Genomic DNA, 21,021 nt, shown 5'->3' with positions numbered 1-21,021 from the left:
TTATTTGGATGTGTTCCAACTGATGAAAGAAAATTAATTTGATAATATAAAATAGTTAGAAAATGAGAATACGTATATGAAAACATATTGGAAACGCGATATAAAGATTGTCCCCAGTCGATTCGAATTGTCAGATATAAGAGGTCGATCTCTTTTATACTTTTATATACACATACAGATATACACACAACACGAATGCTTTCCAAAGTGCATTACTTCTAATGCTGTATTGAAAGTTTTGTTGGTTCACAGATACTTTAGTTACTTTGCACTTTCATGTCTTTTCTTTATCTTTCAAGCCATTTGCTTTCCATGAAGCTTCTGTTTCAAATTTTTTTAAAATAAAACCTATTTATGCTTTCATACAATACGAATGCAATTTGTATTCAAATACATGTATATATTTTTAAAAATATGTTATTTCTTTCTCCTCATATATTACACATACACATACAATATTCACAAATTAACAAAGTAATGGGTAATTAGCGCGCGTTAAATATTAAATATATATATATATATATATATATTTTTTTTTTAATTTGAAATAATCTTTCTACAACATTAATAAATTATATACACATACACATCTGCCAAGATATGTTACAATACTTTTAAATGGATGCATATACTATGCAAATATTGAAAATATTTCAAAATCGCCCTATAAAGAGCAAAGTATAGAGAAATAAAAAAAGCTCTAGCTTAATGTTATTTATATATATATATGCAAGTCGCATGTATGCACACACATTATGTATGTACACACATACATGATTCGATCATCGAGTCTCACAAGTAGAAATATATGTATAAACCTTTATTTGTTCTATAATTTTATTTTAATAATATAACTCCACACATAATTTCGCCGTGTTATTTCACTTAAGCTGCTAAATACAAAATATATACCTACTCCCACGGACATTTGCATTTATATTGGCTTATTATACGCGCGGCCTGTATTACTCAGCGAAGCACCACCTGCACCATCGCCACCTTTATCCTACGGTTATTCTACTTGGCACATTTTTATGCAATCGATACGTTTTCAGTAAAGAGTTTAATGCTGATCGAATAGCGGATATAATTTTTTTTCCACCACAGTCCAAAGCGTCCGCAATGTGAACAACTTCCACGCTATTGTTATACTCTAAAGTAGGTAGTTATAATTACGCTATTGTTATACTCTAAAGTAGGTAGTTATAATTACGCGACTATTAGCATAGTGAGTTGCATCGATACGTAATAGGAAGCTTTGACTGTTATTCATACAAAGATGACATCATACAAGAGACATTCGAGAAATTTTTAAATTTTTTTATCTACACGCAGATATTTTTAAAAATTTAAAATAAATTCACATTTTTTATAAATTAATCTATACTTTTCAAAATACAGATTAATAAAAGAGCAAAGATGATGTAATTCAAGAGAAGGAAAACTTATTTAACTTTAATTAATATTTTAATATAAAAGTTTAATTCTGACTTCCTCCAAGACTTTCCCTTCATATGAATGAAAATGAAATCTAATATGTCTCTCAAGTATTAAATATATATATATAGAATATTTAGAAATGTTTACTTTCATTATTTCATTAATATATTTTTCATACTTAATATCTCAAATTTTATAACTTTTTGCTTATGGATTCTTCAATCATTTTGAAATTTTTCAAAAATTTCGGAAAATCTATAGCTTTTTTAACTTATTAGAAAATAAAACCAGAGATGCGGAAACACAAGACAGTAAAATCATACACAAATATTTTGTAAATTCTAAAAATATCATCAAAAAATTTTTTACAAAAATATTTAATGTTAAAAGTCTTGTAATATAAATATGCTTGATGCACTCGTTGAGAAAAGATGGCCAAACTAATCAAAGAATCCATATAGGTAAAAAATAATTCACTAAATCACCTCGTCTGATACATTTAAACATATTATTAAAAAAATAATAATAAATAAAAATACAAAAACAGAAAATAAATATTTCTATTTTATAATTTTCTAACAAAATAAATATTTGTTACATTGCCTTAATTTTTTTTCTAATTGCAAATGTCTATTATAGTTCTGGTATCACTGAAAAAAAGTGTACATTTTATTTTAAGAAACAAAAAAAAATAAAAGAAAAATGAAAAGAATTTGATTATAAAAAATATATAAATAGTGTTAGGAATATTTATTTTTCTCATTCTATCAATCTACTATCCACATGTTCGATAATTCGTGTCAAGCCTGCTAGTGGAATCTCAGTCGATTCAGCCACCCTTGGAGCTCGATTGTCGGCGACGCGCGACGGTCGGACGTGCGGTGCCTATCTACCGATCTATCACTGTGGTAATTAAGTCAAACAAAGGCAAGCGTGACGATCGACCGTGCAGCAGCGACAAAATGTCACGTCGCTGTTCTCTCTGCTTCGTGCACGTCGGATAAAACAGCCTCGCTCGATATTGCTGAGGTTAAATATCGCGAGACAAGTCGCGCCATGGCAAGACGAGCATCAAACGCGCTTGTCTTACATATCTATCTACTACTACTACTGTTGCCCCTACTACTAATACTACTACCGTTAATACTCTTAATGTAAATTTTATATCGACAGCTCGAAGCACATCGTGCGCGCGCGCTAAAGCTTCTAATTTTCCGCGAGTTTCTATCTTTACGTAAATATTATGCAAGGAGATAAGCACTTTGCAAGAGAGACCATAAAAGAAATAAAACTTTTCTTAAATAAAACAAAGATAAAGAACATTAAATTTTTAATGTCCCGAATTTTAAAACTTGTAGCATTCAAATATTAAATAAATTATTTTTCTAAATATAAATGGTGAAAAGTTGTCAAAAGCAATATTTTAAATTTTGATCTTTGTATAAAGTTCACGAGATGTATAATTATACAGTTAAAATAAAATATATTTGAGAAAACATCGATTTTGTTTAAATTAGAAAATTTACTCTTAAAAAAGCTTAATAGTATTGGAAATGTTGAAGTTTAATCTTTGCAAGATCTCTTATCGCATTCATTTCACATCATTACACATTCACTGTCAGCATTATATGCAAGTGTCGTCATATAAAAGAGATAATTAAAAATCGATATGGATAACTATAAAACTGATTAAAAATATTTTCGAAATAAAAGAGCAAACGCATTGCATATATATTATATGATAAGCTAAATAAAAGGAAAAATTCATTCATTGTACAATATATTCAAAAAGAACAATAAGATACTTTAAAAGATTTTATCTCTTCAACAAATATTTAATTCAAAAAACTTGGTAAGCATTCGTATTATTCATTATATCGAAGAAATGTCAGAGTTTTGCAACGACTGAATATGTTAATAGACACAGTCAAGTGTTAAACTGTTAAAAATAAAATTTATCTTTCTATTTTTAAATAAAACTGCCAGCGTGCATCTCTCTCTATTGTTCGGATAAAAAATTGCCAATGTTTACATATCTTTCTATAATTCAGATATCAAATTGTCAACGTATCGAATAAAATAACATAAATAATATAATCGATATATAACGATGCATACGAGTTAAATTTTTCATTATAAAATTAGCAGTGCGAATATATCGATGCTTCCAAAATTCATAGATATAAAACGAAAGAGTAACCCCTGGCAAGTCTACACGAAATACAAATTAACTTAGGACTGTCTCCTGCTGCTTTCGGAAGCACGTTATGTAACTTGGCTCCGGTGTAGTAATATTACTAGAAATAAAACAAAACGTGTGTCTCTCTTTCTCTCTTTATATATATATATATATATATATATATATATATTTATATATATATAGGGGTGTATTCTTCATGGGAACAAAAGAAGAAGAGAGAATACTTCTGGAACAAAGGACAGATTAATTAGCCGTTGTACCACGGCGTTCACGGATTCTGTACAGATGTAAGAATAGTACCACTCGACTAGAATAGTACCACTCAATATACAGCAAATGCGAAAGACCACTATACTTATTACAACCTCCCTTGCGATTAACTCACGAGATGAATTTCGCACGTACGAGTTGTGTTAATATTATTTGTCTAGAGAAGAGAGATATTATAATTTTGCAGGTCGCGCGCGAACGTGAGAGATGAATCGCGGAAAAGCTTTAAGGAATTCCATATTAAATTTATCGTTGTCGTAAAATTCAGTCGCTCTCGGAATACATGAAAATTGAATTGAGATTACATAACGAGGTTCATATCGGAACAAGGTAGCGCATTCGTGCGATGAAAGATGAATAAGAGAATATAATTGGGAAATCTGTTATAAATTCAGTTCTTAATTTCTAACGATGGATATGTATCCATGTAAGACATATTTAACGCCGCAATGCGATACTCTGTTTCTCGTTATTTAACTAAAGTTTCATATTTCATCTCGAGTGTCTTTTTACTAATTATAAACGCGATTGTCTTCTCGAACGATCTTTCGTGACCGCCACATAAACGAGGCTAATTTTCTTCTCGATTGAATTTACTATTCATTTAACGCATTGTTATAATCGTTGAATCTCAATACCTTAATGGTGAGATTTTTGCGAGATTTTCATAGAATATAAAATTTTATAGGATCTTCATACATATACAGATATATAATATCTTATATTTTAATACACACTAATACAATTTTACAATTTTAGAATATAAAATTTAATATTTTGCTTCTTTTCAAATAATTACGAAATGTGTTTCAAGTAAAAATAATTTTTACTTTCATATATTGGCCTAAAAAGGCCTGGGAGAGAATTGCACTTTGAAGTAATTAATTTTACACCGCAGTAACGCAATATACCGCTCATTATTTCCACCAATTATAATTGTAAATAAAATAAAGTTAAATTATAAAATTAAAATTTTATTTATAAGTCTTCCATTATATATATTAGTTTTCTCTTCAAAGAAAAATATATTTTGCCTTTAATATAAAATAATTCCGATTTATGCAATCTACACAATTTTTGTATCGTATATTGAATTTAAGATTAAATTGAAAAAAGTTATCTCAATAATTGTGCGGCAAAAAGATTGCGTACCTAAATCACGCAGCATTTGAAAAATCTACATACAAATTTAATGAAAAAACTTGTTTAATATCCAGAAATAATAATAATTGATATTTCGATATTTATAAGGAAGCGACATATCGATACGTTTGTGCGCGATCAAAATATTAAAAGAAGACCCTAGTGAAGATAAAGATAACATATATTAATAAAAGATTATATTAGTAAAAAAAGAAAAAAATGATCTCTCTCCGCTTATAAGAACGAACCGATAGAGATACTATTTGTGTGTATCTTTCTTCTCTCGCTCTTCTTGACTCGTTGTTCCTTTTTCGCACACATGGTTTCGCTTTTAATAAAAGAAGGATATGTATTTGCTTCGACCCGATAGGATTGATGTTAAATATTGACAGAAACACAGGTTGTCGACTCTTGGTTGTCGCCAATATCAATCACGTTTCGCGTGAAACATTTATCCAGTCACCTAGATCAATGCTCGAAATAATCAAATCATGGTTGAAAATTTAATATCGAACGAAGAAAAAGAGAGAAACCCGAGGACTATCGAGAAAAAGCAAATACTGACCGCCGCGAAGAGATAGGCGAGGAATTCTTCGAGAAATCGCTTAGGCAATCAATGTCGTCGATTTCTCGCCTATTGGAGATAAATAAACTACGTGAGTACGCGGAACGCCTCGATTCAACGTGAAATATCGAGACTTATCTTTCATCAGCAGCGAGCCACGAGAAATGAAAAAGTGCTGCTTTCGCCGGGAGAAACCGCTTAAAATCGCTCCAAGGAGCGAGGGAAGGAGAATGAAAGGGAGCAAAAAGGTACCTCCGCAAGGGACTATACGAGAGCGTGGTTAAAGGATTGCACACACCGACAAAGTGCTGCGCTTTTCTTTCCCTGCTACCATATTACAAAAACACGACAAAGATATCGCTCGTGCGCGAATCATTCAACTCTTGTCAAAATAATATTAAATTCTTCTATCTAATACTCTGTGTATCCGAGGGTGCAAACATTATTCAACAAAATCATTCGAAAGAAACCAAGTTCGTGTAATTTAATATAGAAATCGAGATTTAAAATAACAGCAATTTTCTCTTAAGTTTATTTGCTGTAAAATTGTCTTTTCAAAACTTTTCCAAGATACAGAGACTGAAAAGATATATAAACTTGTGCATTTTTTTTAATGGAAAAACTTAATATCGCAAACTTTTTTTCTCGGTTGTGACAATTTTCTTTAAACACACGATAAGTCGCAAGTGTAATAGTTATTTTTCGACAAGACTGTATACATACGTACAATAATGTAAAAGCATATTTTGCACACAACTGACTAAAGTTTTTTTTTTTTCAGTCGTAATAATCTCCGAGAAGCCATATGTATGTTCTTTTACTCTGCGCGTACATTTTTACGCTCGTGACACTTGTAAATTATATGCCTGCGACCTGCTAAACTCGTGTTAATGCTGAATAAATCTAACGTCATAAAATATAGATATACCTGTATATATGTATACATATATACTCGCGAATCCAAATTCTGTCTTATTTAGCCGTTTCAGGAAATTTTATGAAATTAGCCGCTAGCCCGGCTATAACGCGTACTCGAGGCATATTTTCCTAGTCGCGTTCAAGCCCTCTACAACGTGACGCGATAGTTCTATATTAGTATTGTACATACCAGCTTTCCTTGTCAGTGCAGTCCTCTAGCGAGCTATTTTCGTTTGAAAAAGCATAACGAATCCACTTATCTAGAGTACACTTGTGATACCATAGACGTGTATATATACATGTAAGATAAACGCGATAAATAATCTTTCGTGTTCATTGAGGAAACAGTGATTAAAAAAATATCCGTGATAATTTTGAAATACGTTAGACGTAGAAACGAAAAGTCAACTTCCCCTGTACTATCGTACAGTTTATAAATTGAAATGTATGTAAAGAGACGTTGCAATTTCATTGTTATACATGGAGGTAATTTCATATCGAAATTCATCTAACAATAAGTCATCTAGATTACACAACTTTCAGTTTCTGTTTTGCGCGCTACGGATTTCTTTCTGCCGCATGCACGAAATTTCTGCTTTAATAAGAAGTACGACGTAGAAAAGGCAAAAAATGCAAACAGCGAATAAATCCGTTGTGAGAACAGAGTAGGTTCACGATACGAAATGTGGATGGGGCTTCTTGCGGTCGTAACGAAAACGACAACGGTCCTCTCTGTTATCACGCTTAAATGGGTTACGTCGGTTGCAAGCCCCGAAATCAGGACTACCTGGAATACCTAAAAGCTCGACGTAGCTTCTGCTTTCTCTTATCGACTATTCGCTTTCTTTGTCGCGAGCTTTTGTCCGTATTTTCGAAGCATTGTGCAGCCGATACAGTAACGTGTACCCGTATTTAAGTACGTATTACAAAAACCATTTCCAATTTTGTGCGAGCGAGTGTTCGTCAAGTTTGTTTTACTTTTCTTTTAATTTCGCCGATTTATCAACCAAACTTTGGTCGTATAAATTGGCCCGGAGGAAAAGACTAAGGTAAATATACCACGCACGTTTGTGTGTGTATATACTTGCGAGAGTGTAAATGATATATATATATATATACTTCCTTCTCGTTACATACACAGCAACGTGCAGTATATACGCGAGATGGAAAGATATACGTGTAATAAAAATTAGAATCTTACGATGACTTTTCTCGACATTTCCGCGAAAGCCGACTCTAACGTGTACTCAAGCTATTAAGATTATACGACATTATATATTTATGAAATTAAGTATGTGTAATTCATTTTGGCAGCAAACAGTTTGAAAAGACTTTCGAAAGTATATTTTACCTGAATCTCGTGAGATTCAAAAAGTTATATTCGACGGTGTTTCCTAATTCGATAATAACGCAAGAATACAAGTAATCTTCTCAAATCCCTGTATTATTAAAGAAATTAAATTCTCGACCAAGTACTCCTTTTCTTTACTCTACTTTCTATGAACGATTAAATAACTATATTGTGTAAATGTATTATAACAATCATGATATTTCTACCAATCTCGAAATTCACGAATTATATTATTTTGAAAAATTATTCTATCTTGCTACTTGCTCTATTTTGCTCCATTTCATTACATTATTATCGCATCGAGAAGAGAAAAAAAAACAAGCTTCGATATCGATGATTCGTCAAATAAGGAAACTACGAGGTCGTATCCCAGCCTCGTGGTTCTCTTAATATGCCGTGTATAGGCCGGTAGATTATTACTTATATTACGAACAGCACTAACCGGGGACTATACGGCATTTCATGTATAAACGGGTCGCATGAATACTGTTGAACGCAAATGAACAGTGTTGAGTTAATGCAAGTATATATGAACACGCCGTATCCATTCATGCATATTTTCCTAGTGTGTCAAGTCACACGCGTGCAACGCGATGCAACAACATCACCGTTATACCTCGGAGTAATAATCTCTTTCATCTCTAAATGTGCGCGATACGTTCTTATATACATTTCGCAAAGATCGAATTGCTACGCGATAGTGTGTCGGTCGAAATAACCCAAAGTAATTTCCCTCGAAAGAAAGGTCACCGCGATTTATTTTACTCTCCACGTATCCCCTAAATTGGCTGAGATACGTATATGATTAATTTTCTCTTCGATACCCGCTGCGCGTCAAAAGGAGCGAAAAAGGGGTAACCGCGATTCTCGGGAGCAAAATGTGTAACGCAAGAAGTAACTCGATGGAATTCGCGTGCGGCAAGTTGTTTAATTTAAGGCAAGCTCGTGTCGCTCCAAAGTAAGATTAACATTTCGATTTGAGGGCGGTCGCTTTTGTACACCATAACGCGTGATTCTGACATGTTAATTATGTATAGTAAAATTACAACTTGATCGAGTCAAACTTTTTTTCGGAAGTTATGCGTTGAAGAGTAATAGGTCAAACATACGCACTTTTATATCAATCTGACATGTATCCCAATTTTTAAGTAATTTAATCAAATAAAAAATGTAAATCTTTTTTCTCGCAAGATTCTAAAAAGGACGTAAAAGTATCATACGCGCATTAATCGATTTGTCTGAAATATTTTCGAACATTTTTTCGATAATAATGTAGATACACAAATTGAAATTGTATCGATACGATTCTCGTATCTTATGAATCGCAGAAATAGCAATGCAAAGCGTATAATATAATTTCTAGGTTCGCGGAAACGCAATAATCCCCGATGAATATCCTGATATAAAACAAGAGTCCTTTTTTCATTAGGTTATTCATATGTTCCGGCGAATGTAAATGGAAAACGCACGCGACGCGCTATCGAAGGTGGAATATTCATGTTCCAGTGCCCTATAGGGATTTCCATTTTCATTATTACGCCCTTAAGTTTACTTCGATCCGTTATTTGTCGGTTCTTTATGAAAGAGCGGAGCGAAAATTACGCACAACCAGCGTATTTGCGTGTTATCTCATTAGCGTGCGCGGGAAAATTTTCGCGCAACTTGGCGATATAGCTATAACGCGTAAGAAGAGAGAAGAAAGAAAAGTCGTCGTCGAAATTCCTCGTGTCTCTGCAATCGCCGTCGGTAGCAGATCGCGAAACTTTAACTCCTTTATATATAGATTCGCACAAACTACGGAAACGATCGAAATAGTTCTCCGCTTAAACGTCGCGACTATAATCGTAAGATATTTTCTCGCTCGGCGGAACAACATTTACGTGATTCATTCCTGGGGAGGCAGAAGGAGGCAATATATCGGCGAACGGCGAACGACCACCGGTATGCTGATAGAGTCCGTGGCATCGTCATCGATTGCGGTTATACTCAACGGCGAACACGCTCACGATCCGTTGTCCTCGTATTCCATCAGCATTAAAGAGCCCGTGTCTTTGTTGGCCTATATCCCTACCGCACATTTACCACCGAACCGAGCCATTTATCTTCGCGTTTCATTTAGCCTTTCATTATTTCAACAATTACGCAGATTTCCATGTCCAACCATCTTGCTTATTAATTTCTTCGATTGAGGTATCGCTCGATACCTCATTATTCGTAGCACAAACAAAATTACAAATTTATATCTCCATCAAATATTGATATACGTAATTTCATTTTTCTTTTAAATCTAAGAGATCGTCGTTTCAACATTGAAGATTTTATACATCTCTGGGTAAGAGATGTATTGTACGTCGAGGTTTCTGGCTCCTCGCCGCGGCCATGTTGGATTCTAACGTCAGAGGCGAAAAAATACACCCTGAAAATTCTTGCGTGTTAGTTTTAGATAAAATAGTATATTGTGTATCAAGTGCGGAAAGTTGACAATTGGTCACGAGTGCGACCACCCCACACGAGTGAACAATTGTCAATCCGCACGTGATACACATACTATTTTGTATTACAAGTGCAGGCAAAGTGGCTTTGTGCGCGAGGTGGCCAATCGCACGCCGCCATGTTGCGGCGTGGGAAATCGGCCGCTTTCCGCACAGAAAACACGTACACAAAGTGCCACTTTGCCTGCACGTGTAATACAAAGGTATTTTAATAAAACAACAAATCTCTTTGGCACACTTGTAAAATAATCCGAAAACTAATTCTTTCAATCGACAATCGTAAAATGATCGTGATATCAAACTTTGTCACGACTGCGCGCGCGCAAAGACAGACTGCAGTTCGTATAAAGAGGAAAAGATAGTTTTCGGACTATTTGAAAAGTGTGCGAAAAAGTCAAGTCTGAAGTAATGTTTCATCGAAATAGCTTTTCATCTAAAAATGGCGCGCAAGAATTTTTAGCATATTTTCTCGCCTCTGACATCACGATTTTAACATGATCGGGAAGCCTTATAAAAATTAATAAAAGTATATCGATTATGTGCAACAAGATTTTCTCATCACACCTTAACCTACTTGGCTTTCATTTGCTTAGGATAGTAGAGATGCAATTCGCTATGCATAAATATATTATATATGTAAAAATATACAGAGAAAGAAGTCAAGATTACTGACTTGAAATAAAAGACGTCGTTCTCTCTTCGTCGACATATCTCATGCGCGAGGAGTGCTCTGCAATAAAATCCTTCGGGGCCCATCGTCCAGCAGGACAGTTTCAACGACGACGACGACGACGACGACGACGACGACGACGAAGGGAAGCAAGAGAGAAGGCGAAGAAAATCGATGGAAGTGAGCGAAAAACGTGACGAGAAAAGACGAGACGGCAGGCAAAGCGATCGTGAATGGCCCGCGGGGATATCGTGAACGACGGAAGCGGAAGGGTGATGGCGAGCCGACGAAGAAGAGGAAGAAGAAGGGCGCGGGAGGAAAGTTCGGTGAATCATCGGGTCACGCGACTCGCTATAAGGCGAACCTTCTCGTGCGCGCATCCGTACCAACCGGTGCCATTCTCTCTCTCTCCCTTAACCTATCCTAACCAAACCCTAACCTTTTCTTCCCTTTACTCTGCATTTCTCTGTCTTTATCCTTATTATCGCTTTTAGTTCATTCCCTTTCACCTCCGCGCGCACTCGCTCTTCCGAGTCCATTATCCTCCTCCCTCTCTTTCTCGCCGCGCCGTCAGTCTGTCTCCGTGTTTCGCTTATATTTCTGCGATATATAGTCGGCGACGACGCGACGGCATGGCAGTAGGCGGCATAATCGATCTCGCTGTATACCGGCGCGCTTCTTTGTGTGCTCCGCGATATGCTCATCCGCGCGCGCGAAAACGAGCTCGCGAGAAACGTGACACGTGACCGTGTATAATGGCCGGAAACTGCTGATGGGCACGACTAATTACTTTCACGTTCGGCTTCGTTCTCTTTCTCTCTTTTTCTATTCCTCTCCTAGATCCGTGTACCTATATGCGTGCGAATGCTATATACGCAATCACGAGCTCATTTCTAATGTCTCTCGTAATAAGATATACTATACCGTACTATACGCTTTGTAATCACTTCCGTAATTAACGACGGATTCTTTATTGAAATTTACAATCCAATTTTTCCGACGACGTGTCGAGATATCGATTTTCGATTTAAAGCGATTGAAAAAGTATGGCTTTCCACGAATTTCGTTTCGCAAGAAGAGACAAATTACAATCATATCTTTCAATTAATTTCACGTGAACTTTGCTTTAAATCAATTTCATGTTGGAACGCAGTTGATATGTAATATCGAAAATTGGAAAGTTGCATGAATAATTATCTCTCGCGACATTATCGCCGAGCAAGAAAAATCGGCTTCGAGCTATTTAGATAATTGTAAAATCTGCGCACTGTATGTATATTTAAATAGCACGCGCGAAAGAATATCTAAAGTACGTTTAAACAATATTTTAAAAATAGTATTTCGAAAGTTCGTTTTGACATTTGTTCTCTAGATATTTTTAGCATTGCATAAAAATATTTGCCACATCATAAAACTAGCACAACAAATGGTAATGTAAAATAAAAAAAAAAATAACTATATAATAACAATGTATTCTACTTTAATAGACAAAACGAACAAATAAACAAAAACATTCGTGCATCTTTTATCTCGCAATTTATGTCATGCTAATAAACATCTGACACATTTTTCCTTCCTACCTTCTTGTCTCTTTTCCATTTCGCCAAAATCAAATTATGAGTAACAAAAATATACAAAATTTTCAGGCTTTTAAATTTAACAATATTAATCGTAGACTAGAAATAATAATGTAAATGATACATTAAGGCATGCAATATGCACGTGTGTGTGTGTGTGTATAAATAAAAAAAAAGAGTAATCAATAATTTAAATATATTTCTTAATTTTGTGCATTTTGCTATCTTGTTTTTAATGATTTATTCTTCATCCTGCGTATAGTATATTCTCCCGACATTTTTTCATGTACTCGAGTTTGTTTGTAACAATTTCGTTGAGTAATTATCGTTGATCGACGTAACGAAATGTGCAATCGTGAATATTGTCTGACGTTGAAATTTGAAACTTATGCAAATGTGAGGTAAATAAGATGAAACAGCGAATGACATATCATCAAGATTTGCGCGTCCACGTCTCTCCTTGATATTCTCGACTATCGCCTCGTGTGACGCGCTAACTATGATTTATAACCTCGAGTTATGTGCAGAGATTGTTTCGCGCCTAGACATCTCTAGTTTGGGCCATATTAAGAACCTTATGCAATATAAATCAGTATCTTGAAATAGCGCCGTGATTAACGTTCAATCAAATAGAGTGCTGCCTCGAATCCCTATCAAATTCAATTGTGATATGCAGAATCTCGACGTTACAAGTATATTATTTCAAATTACCCCAGCTAATCACGTAGTGCCGGATGAAATAATATCTCGAAACTATTACTATAGCACAAAACCGCATACGAAAAGAAGTTTTATAACGCGCTAAAAATATATCACCAAATATATCACGAGTTGCGGTATTATTTAAACTACATACGTGTATTATGTAGGAAAAAATTAAACTTTGATTGAAAATGAGACGTAACGTGAAAACATAAAGTTATAAAAAGATATATACACATTTTTTTCAACGTAAAACAAAGGAAAAAGAGTCATTACAAGTGTCACACGCGTAGCTCAAGTGTATTATCCGCATAGATTCACGTCACGAGAACACAGTCGACATAATCTGCATGCTAACGTAGCCGGGCCATTGTTGTTTACGAGCCCCATTGCTGACGGTATTAGTTTGCAACACATCTATGTAAAAGATTTCATCGAATTTTTCCTTGTACCGCGCTAATGTTACAGACATTCGTGGTCGTTTGTACCGGTACGAGATCACACGGAAAGACAGACTGCACATACGTGCGAATGCATACACGAAGAAAACACATGTAGAGAGAGAGAGAGGAAAGAAGAAACGAGGCGAAAGCGCGGGTGTCGAGATAAAAAGAGCGAAAAAGTGCGAGAGAGAAAAAAAGAAAGAGAGAGATGCGTACACTTCTGCAACGTCGCGCTATCACGAATTGCGTTGTTCTCCACATTTCTACATATGCATACGTATATGCAGCATCGAGTACGATGCTGCGTGCACGTGTAAACACGTACACACGTCGTCGCGGCCGCAGCGGTGGTGCATCGTGCGGAATGCAAAGTAAGACACAAACAGAGATCGTGCGCGGCCTACCTGTAAAACCTGCTTTTGTATCTACGTGATTTTTCCTACTGTTTCTCTAAAATTCACGGAAAAAGAAAGAACGACGTCGGTATGTGAAGCGAATGATGTCGGGGCGCTTTCGACGATTCATCATTTTTGCACGCAAAAATCTACGGAATCTACCTACATAATAATAAAACTTATTAAAGAGATGCAATGAAATGTCGGTATGTTGAACATCGCCCAGAATTTATTATTTTTCTTAGATTTTTTTACATCGAGAAATGAGTTTCTCGATATCCTCTTTTTACAGAAAACTCTTCAATCAGGAACTTTATTTAAAATAAAACTTGAATATAGAGAAATGGCTGACCTTTTTCCAGCAAACTAATGAAATTTACGAAAGTCCAGAAAAGAAAACGTTGTGGGTGAACGCTGCCGACAGTTCACTATTCTTGCACACGCAAGGATTTCATTAATAATATACCACATCTATACACAAGACATTTTTTAGCAAGCACATTATTTTGAAATATTAGAATAATTTCTCCATATGTAAGATATATTGTAAAATAATGTAAATAATAAATTATAAAATTGATTATTTTTTACACAAACAAATTTATTTCTATATTTTATAAATATTCAAAGTGAGTTTGAATTTTTACTATTAAACAAATGTGCACATTATCATGCGTAATGTATTAATATGCATCCTTTTGCGCTACTATTCCAAACAAGTAAAATACAGACATTTCGATTCTATGCAAAAAGCAAAGCAAATAGATACCTATTTATAAATATTAGCTTTATAAAAATTCCTTTCTGTTCGCTCAATATTTGCAAAACAATGTAAATTTTCAAAAAATTAGTGACTTTGTGTAAAAATTTCTGTTGACAGAATGCTTAAATATATATGTATATATTGTCTAAAAATAAATAAAAATTTGGGGTAAATATTGTATTTACGTTTAAAGACACCATAAATATTTTATATATTGATATTTCCAAATCTCTTTGACATATATAACTTTCTATTTCTATATTTTATTTATATCATTCTCGAGTATCCTAATCGAATATTTCCTTTCGATACTCATGAATCTTTAGAAAAAAATTTAACAAAATTCTAAATGTTTTTGAATGTTACCAAACATAAATAAACAAATAGAAAATGAAGAAAAATTATATTAGATAAAAAGTAGGCGAATAAATTGAAATAAATATTATTAATTGTATAGGAAACTCTATCATAGAAGCCAAAGATAGAAATTTTAAAATCAATTAAAATTAAATGAATATTCAGACATGTGCGTTCGTTATTTATAAAACTCGCGAAACAAATGTGCACATGTTTTAGAATAAAATATAACGATTGAATAAAATATGATGATTAGATTTTCTCACGCTTAGATAATATTATACACGAATTTTTTCACCCAAGAAAAAGATAAAACTCAGAATCACATGCGGCACATTTTTCGTTGAATATGAACCATGAATACGAATCTCTGTGTATCGTTTCTGTAAAGTAATATAGGATGAACATCGCATACAGAGTTTTCAACCTACTTGCGAAAATGTATGATGAGATTTGCTAAAGATAAAATGACTAAACTGCGCTCATTTCGCAAACGACCGATATGTCGCTTGTTAGATACGACACTTTCAAATGATCTACTTGTGCCTATTCCGAGATGATTGAAAGCTATTTAAGACAATTGAACGTGATCAGTAAATACCCATGATATGTTTATGAAATGAATCGATTGATATAAAGCAAATGTCATTTATGAGAAATATATATTTTTCTCTTACCTCTCAATAACAACGTATATATGTGTGTAATAATTTTAGATAAATTTAGAATAGGCGGAATTTATTATAATTAAAAAAAAATGAAATTTTTTAATAAACAAGCGTATAATAAACATTCGTACTAATAGTCGTAATTAGATCGGAGTTTTAATCCGGCTGGCGTAATTGGAATCGTGCGATTTCTTCGTATATAAAACACGCGTATCGCGCGGTCTCGATCGTTGCCGTCTCGACGTAACGCTAATTACATTATTTTCCAACGAGAAGTGAACGCGTCGATAAGTATCGAGCGATTTCGTACAACGTGGAAAAACCGGATCGCATTGACGCGCCCAGCCTCCCGCCGTGACAGCCCTCCCTCGATAAATTACGAGCAATCGAGATCCTCTAATGCGATTTTTCGATGCGAGCTATATTTGCAAGTGCTCGATCCGTTCGCGACGATCCAGGTAGAGTCCGGATAATTACGCGCTCGGCATTACACCATTTTTCATTCTTTATTTCTCTCTTACTCTTTGTTACTATTTCTTTCCCTCTCTATTTCTTTCTCTTTCTACATCTTGCTGATTGCTCCATGGCCTTCGCGCGCGTTTCTCCGCTCACGTGCATTCGCGTCAGCGCCAATAAAAGAATGCGATGATCGAACTAACAAGAAGGAAACGAACGTTTCCGTGAAAGAAGAGTGGAGAAGAGAAAAATAGAGACGTAGAAATTGCGACAGAGATATTACGCAGCGACGAGGAAGAGAATATACGAAGTGACGTATCGGTAAGAATTGTCCGCATTTTTCAAAAGTGACAAATGCACGTGATTAGGTCCCGGTACGGTGAGCTTCGATCCAGCTTCGATCCAGCTTGCGAGAGATCCGGGCGATACGGACGAACTGCTGCCCCATCATAATCGAAGCGCGTTCTCCGGTGACGGATTGATCGTTATTCGACCTACCGGGTAATCGCGAGCATTCGTGCGAATATCGGAAGATTGCCCGACACCTGACGTTTCCCAACATCTTACTACTCTCCCGTGAGTCTAATACACAAATGTAATATAAACAAATAATATACCGATCCTGTTTACGTATTCACTTCCCTCGAACGATTAGGATAATAGGAACAACCAAGTTTTGTAGTAAATGTTACGTCATGTGCAATCAGGTCGGAAACTTTAGATGAAAATAGCGACGAAAACTCAAACTGTATTTAGTTTAGAGACTGAATAATTTAGAAAATTATATATATACATATATATTTACGCAACCTTTTGTTGCAATATGCACGAAAAGTTTCAGAATTTTTCGAAAACGAAATAAACAGTTCCAAAATCATTTAATGTACCTACATACTTAAGCACAGTTAAGCGTATACTTAAAAAATCATTATTCGAATGCTCGCTAAATGGCAACGTAATCTCATGTTTTAACCCTCAGCAAAACCTAGCTTTTTCACCCTAGTAAGCTCCGCATTAGTAGCCGTCAGAATGAATCAACAGCGCTGCTGGCGACTAAAGAAGATCGCACCAAATACAAAATAATATTTGCTTTTATATATACGCAAATAACCACGGAAAAATCATATTTTTATGACACAAACACATATTTATCTGGAAAAATATTTTGACAACATATTATTGAGTCATGTCCAACAATTCGCGCATAAAAAAATAGATCATTTCTTTTAATTTATAAAATATTTGCGAGAAAGTATAAATAATAATGTTCAGTTCGATTTTGAAAAATTCATTTACTGAAGGTGACAAATAGCGACGCTAATATATCAGGATCGAATTAAGGATATATATATGATCGCATTAGAATTTCGCATTAGATTCGCGGAAATGAGGTCCTTGTCGTGAAATCCACGAGATATACGATCCAAATATGATAATGGTCACGCTCGCAAAGTGTCGATCGTGAGTTCATTTATCACGTCGACATATAGCCCCCGGAATAAAATGTCTTTACGTATCACAGTAACTTTTATACGAAATGCATCCGATAGCTTCCATCGTCTTCTCGTAATGAAAAACTAGTTTTAATTTTTGACAGATAATCGTTAAACGTAATACGCACATTAAAACTAATTTTTCGTAATTTTATATACTTGGAAAAAGCTGTGACGGCGGAGTTGTAGCAAAATAAACAAGGAATGATATCGACAATATATACCGTTAAAAATTGTATAAATGGTCAAATAGCTATGGAGAAAAGAGAAAAACAATATTACAATTTTTTAGCATATGTGTACGATCTTTTTAAAAAAAATATATAAAGAAGAATTTGTCGCAACACACTTTCCATATACCTGTTATATAGTACCTACATGCGATTATTTTTCAAAATTTATAAATATATCGCAGTAAAATCTTTTCTGCATAACAATAACTCAATGCTTATCGTATCCCTTCACAAAACGAAAGGGTGTCAATTTTTCGTGGCAACTGTATAATGTTTTTCGTGGCACGATATAATAATTTTATCTAGCATTATATCACATTCATGTAAAAGAACAAAAAAGAGAGAGAGAGAGAGGAAATGCTAAAAAAAACTGCTGACATATAATTCGGGGTGTGGAGAGCTGCACGATCGATCGTTATAAACTGTTAATTCGCGTGTTGCCTTACACGTCATGCAGCTTACCTACGTGAGTTATGTATTTGCCCGGTGTGTCATACACGCTGGGGCTCTTGGTAAAACTCTTACGTTGGTTAGAATAAATAATTTTTCATGACCTTGGAGCGCAAACCGTCTACTGACAATCCGTCATATCTGCCATATCTCACTGCCTGTCTGTTAAACTTAGGTACTAGCGTTGATTGCCAATTAACGTTACAAAAACTTATAAATTGTATGCCCAACATGTTACGACGACGATTCAATTTTTAACGAATATAGCAGTTGCTTTGTTTAATTGGCAGTAAATGTAATTTTCTCTAAATACAGTTGGGAATTGTAAACAAATGGAATACAATCAGAGTAATATGTTATAACCACAGCATTTTAGCGACTATGTAGACAAATCAAACATGAATTTCACGCATATATCAACGTTGAATATAACGTCAGTATATTATAGTAATGAAGAAAGCGCGGCATTTAATGACTATTAATGACCAACCACTCATTATTATTAGTTATTATATACAATATATACAAAAATATATTAAACAAAATGTTCCTATAAAATGTTTTCGCCAAACTATCCATGAAAAATGGCATAAATAAATTCATAAAGCAAAATTTTACGTAAAAAATATTTAAACTAATAAAATTGGATTAGGAAATTAAACTTGCTCTATTTTATGCATAGTTGCTCGACATAATCCATCTCCTTAAAATCCGTATAAGTTATACGAAGTTATACGTATATAATCCATATAATATCAAAGTCAGTTAGTTCAGAGATTAAGACAGAGAAAGTTACTGAAATTATATCTATGTGCATGTACATAAAATACATATAAAGAAAATGACAAGTTTGCTATCACTATTAAAAATTTTAAATTATTTCTAGTTTTATAAGTTTTTTATCATTTATGATATACGTATTTGCTGGATAGATAAAATATAAAATATTTCTTTATACGAAAGTTAAAGTTATTAATGCTCATTGGTATTATTTATCATCCAATCGGGAACACGGTGTAAAATTTAGACTTTTGCGACTCATGCAAAATCTATGTAGCGAATCCTACGAGAAAATTTATGTAGATATATCGATCAACAGACACACGTATACAATTAGTTGCGATTTACGAGATTAGATCGATGCAGCACACGTAGGTGTAATTAGGATGAATATTTCTACCGCGAAAAGATAAAATCGATTGTTAAATGTACTCGGTATTGCCATATATAAAAAGCACGTGATAAAATATTACTACTATTTACTCGTTTTATAAAACAGGCATACATGAGTTTGATATATGTATGAATTATGTTTGCAAAATCTAAATTCAGGACAAAATTTGCATATTTTTGTCACTATGTTATGCTTTTGAAATTTTGAGAGTTCTACAGTGATTGCACTTACAATAAAGCTTTACGTTAAATATGCAATATAAAATGTCACTTATCTCCAGCACGATATGTAATAAAATCCGAGTTCAATAAAGTCAATAAAGTAATGTAAAACATTCATTAGAAATTTAATAAATGACTATAATCAGTTTAAAATTAAAATAACTTATATATCCTCCTTTTTTGCATAATTATGTTAATAATAAGTATTTGAATTAAAGTTTCAACGAAAAATGAAATTCAATGCATTATTATAATATATTTTATTAAAATGTAATTTGAGAAAAAAGTATTAACGATAATAATAATAGACACTGAATAAAGTTTAAATGTGCAAAATGCATTATTAGTATCAAATTTAAAAGAGAATAAAATTACATTTCTTGAAATTATTTATATGCGTGTGTGAAACGTGGGTATAAAAATTTCACGTATATGCGAATCACACGAGATATATACGTTCTGATAAAAATTGTAGTTTAATATTCATATACGTATTTCCACTTTGGTTGTGAATTAGAGAATTGCAAACTGCAAACTGATAAAAAAAATGAAATGTTACCACTACACTACGATAAAACATACGACTTGTAATTCAAAGGAACAAAACTTGCGCAATCTATAAACTCCCCCTGGCAAAAGCCACTCATCTACGGCGCCAGGGTGGCCCGTTTCAAGTGGCTGAGGGAACGAAACCGTATAGTGGACGCGTTGCGGCAAGAAGGTTGGCCTGAATTATGAAAATAATATATACGGGCCGAGTCAGGTGGAAATTAAAATGCCACAGTCCCCAGATTAAGAGTAACACATAGCGTGGGAGCTGTGAGAACGCATAAGAGAAAGAGATAGAGCAAAGATGGAGTAAGGGAAGGCCTTTTCTCGTTTCCCCTCTTTTAAACTTAACACAAGCGAGGTCTGAAAGTAGCGTTGGGATCGAATACGTTTCTACTGACATAAATATTTTTTCACGCAGCGTACTTGACTTTTTCTTTCTTGAAAATTGCCACGCTTGTTCTTTTGCCATTGTAAAAGATTAGCGTAAA

The 21,021-nt window shown here is 34.1% G+C and overlaps 1 protein-coding gene across 3 annotated transcripts in view; it reads right to left on the bottom strand.

The window, feature by feature from the left end:
• Positions 1-21,021, bottom strand: part of LOC114939567 (semaphorin-1A) — a 172,775-nt gene that overhangs the window by 75,707 nt on the left and 76,047 nt on the right. The gene's annotated exons all lie outside the window — the stretch shown is intronic.

This window comes from Nylanderia fulva, unplaced genomic scaffold, assembly GCF_048542155.1.
Source record: "Nylanderia fulva isolate GAGA-0341 unplaced genomic scaffold, ASM4854215v1 Scaffold1, whole genome shotgun sequence".
In the NCBI taxonomy this organism is placed as follows: domain Eukaryota; kingdom Metazoa; phylum Arthropoda; class Insecta; order Hymenoptera; family Formicidae; genus Nylanderia; species Nylanderia fulva.
Note: the sequence above shows the minus strand (reverse complement) of the source record. Positions and strands in the feature narration are given on the sequence as shown.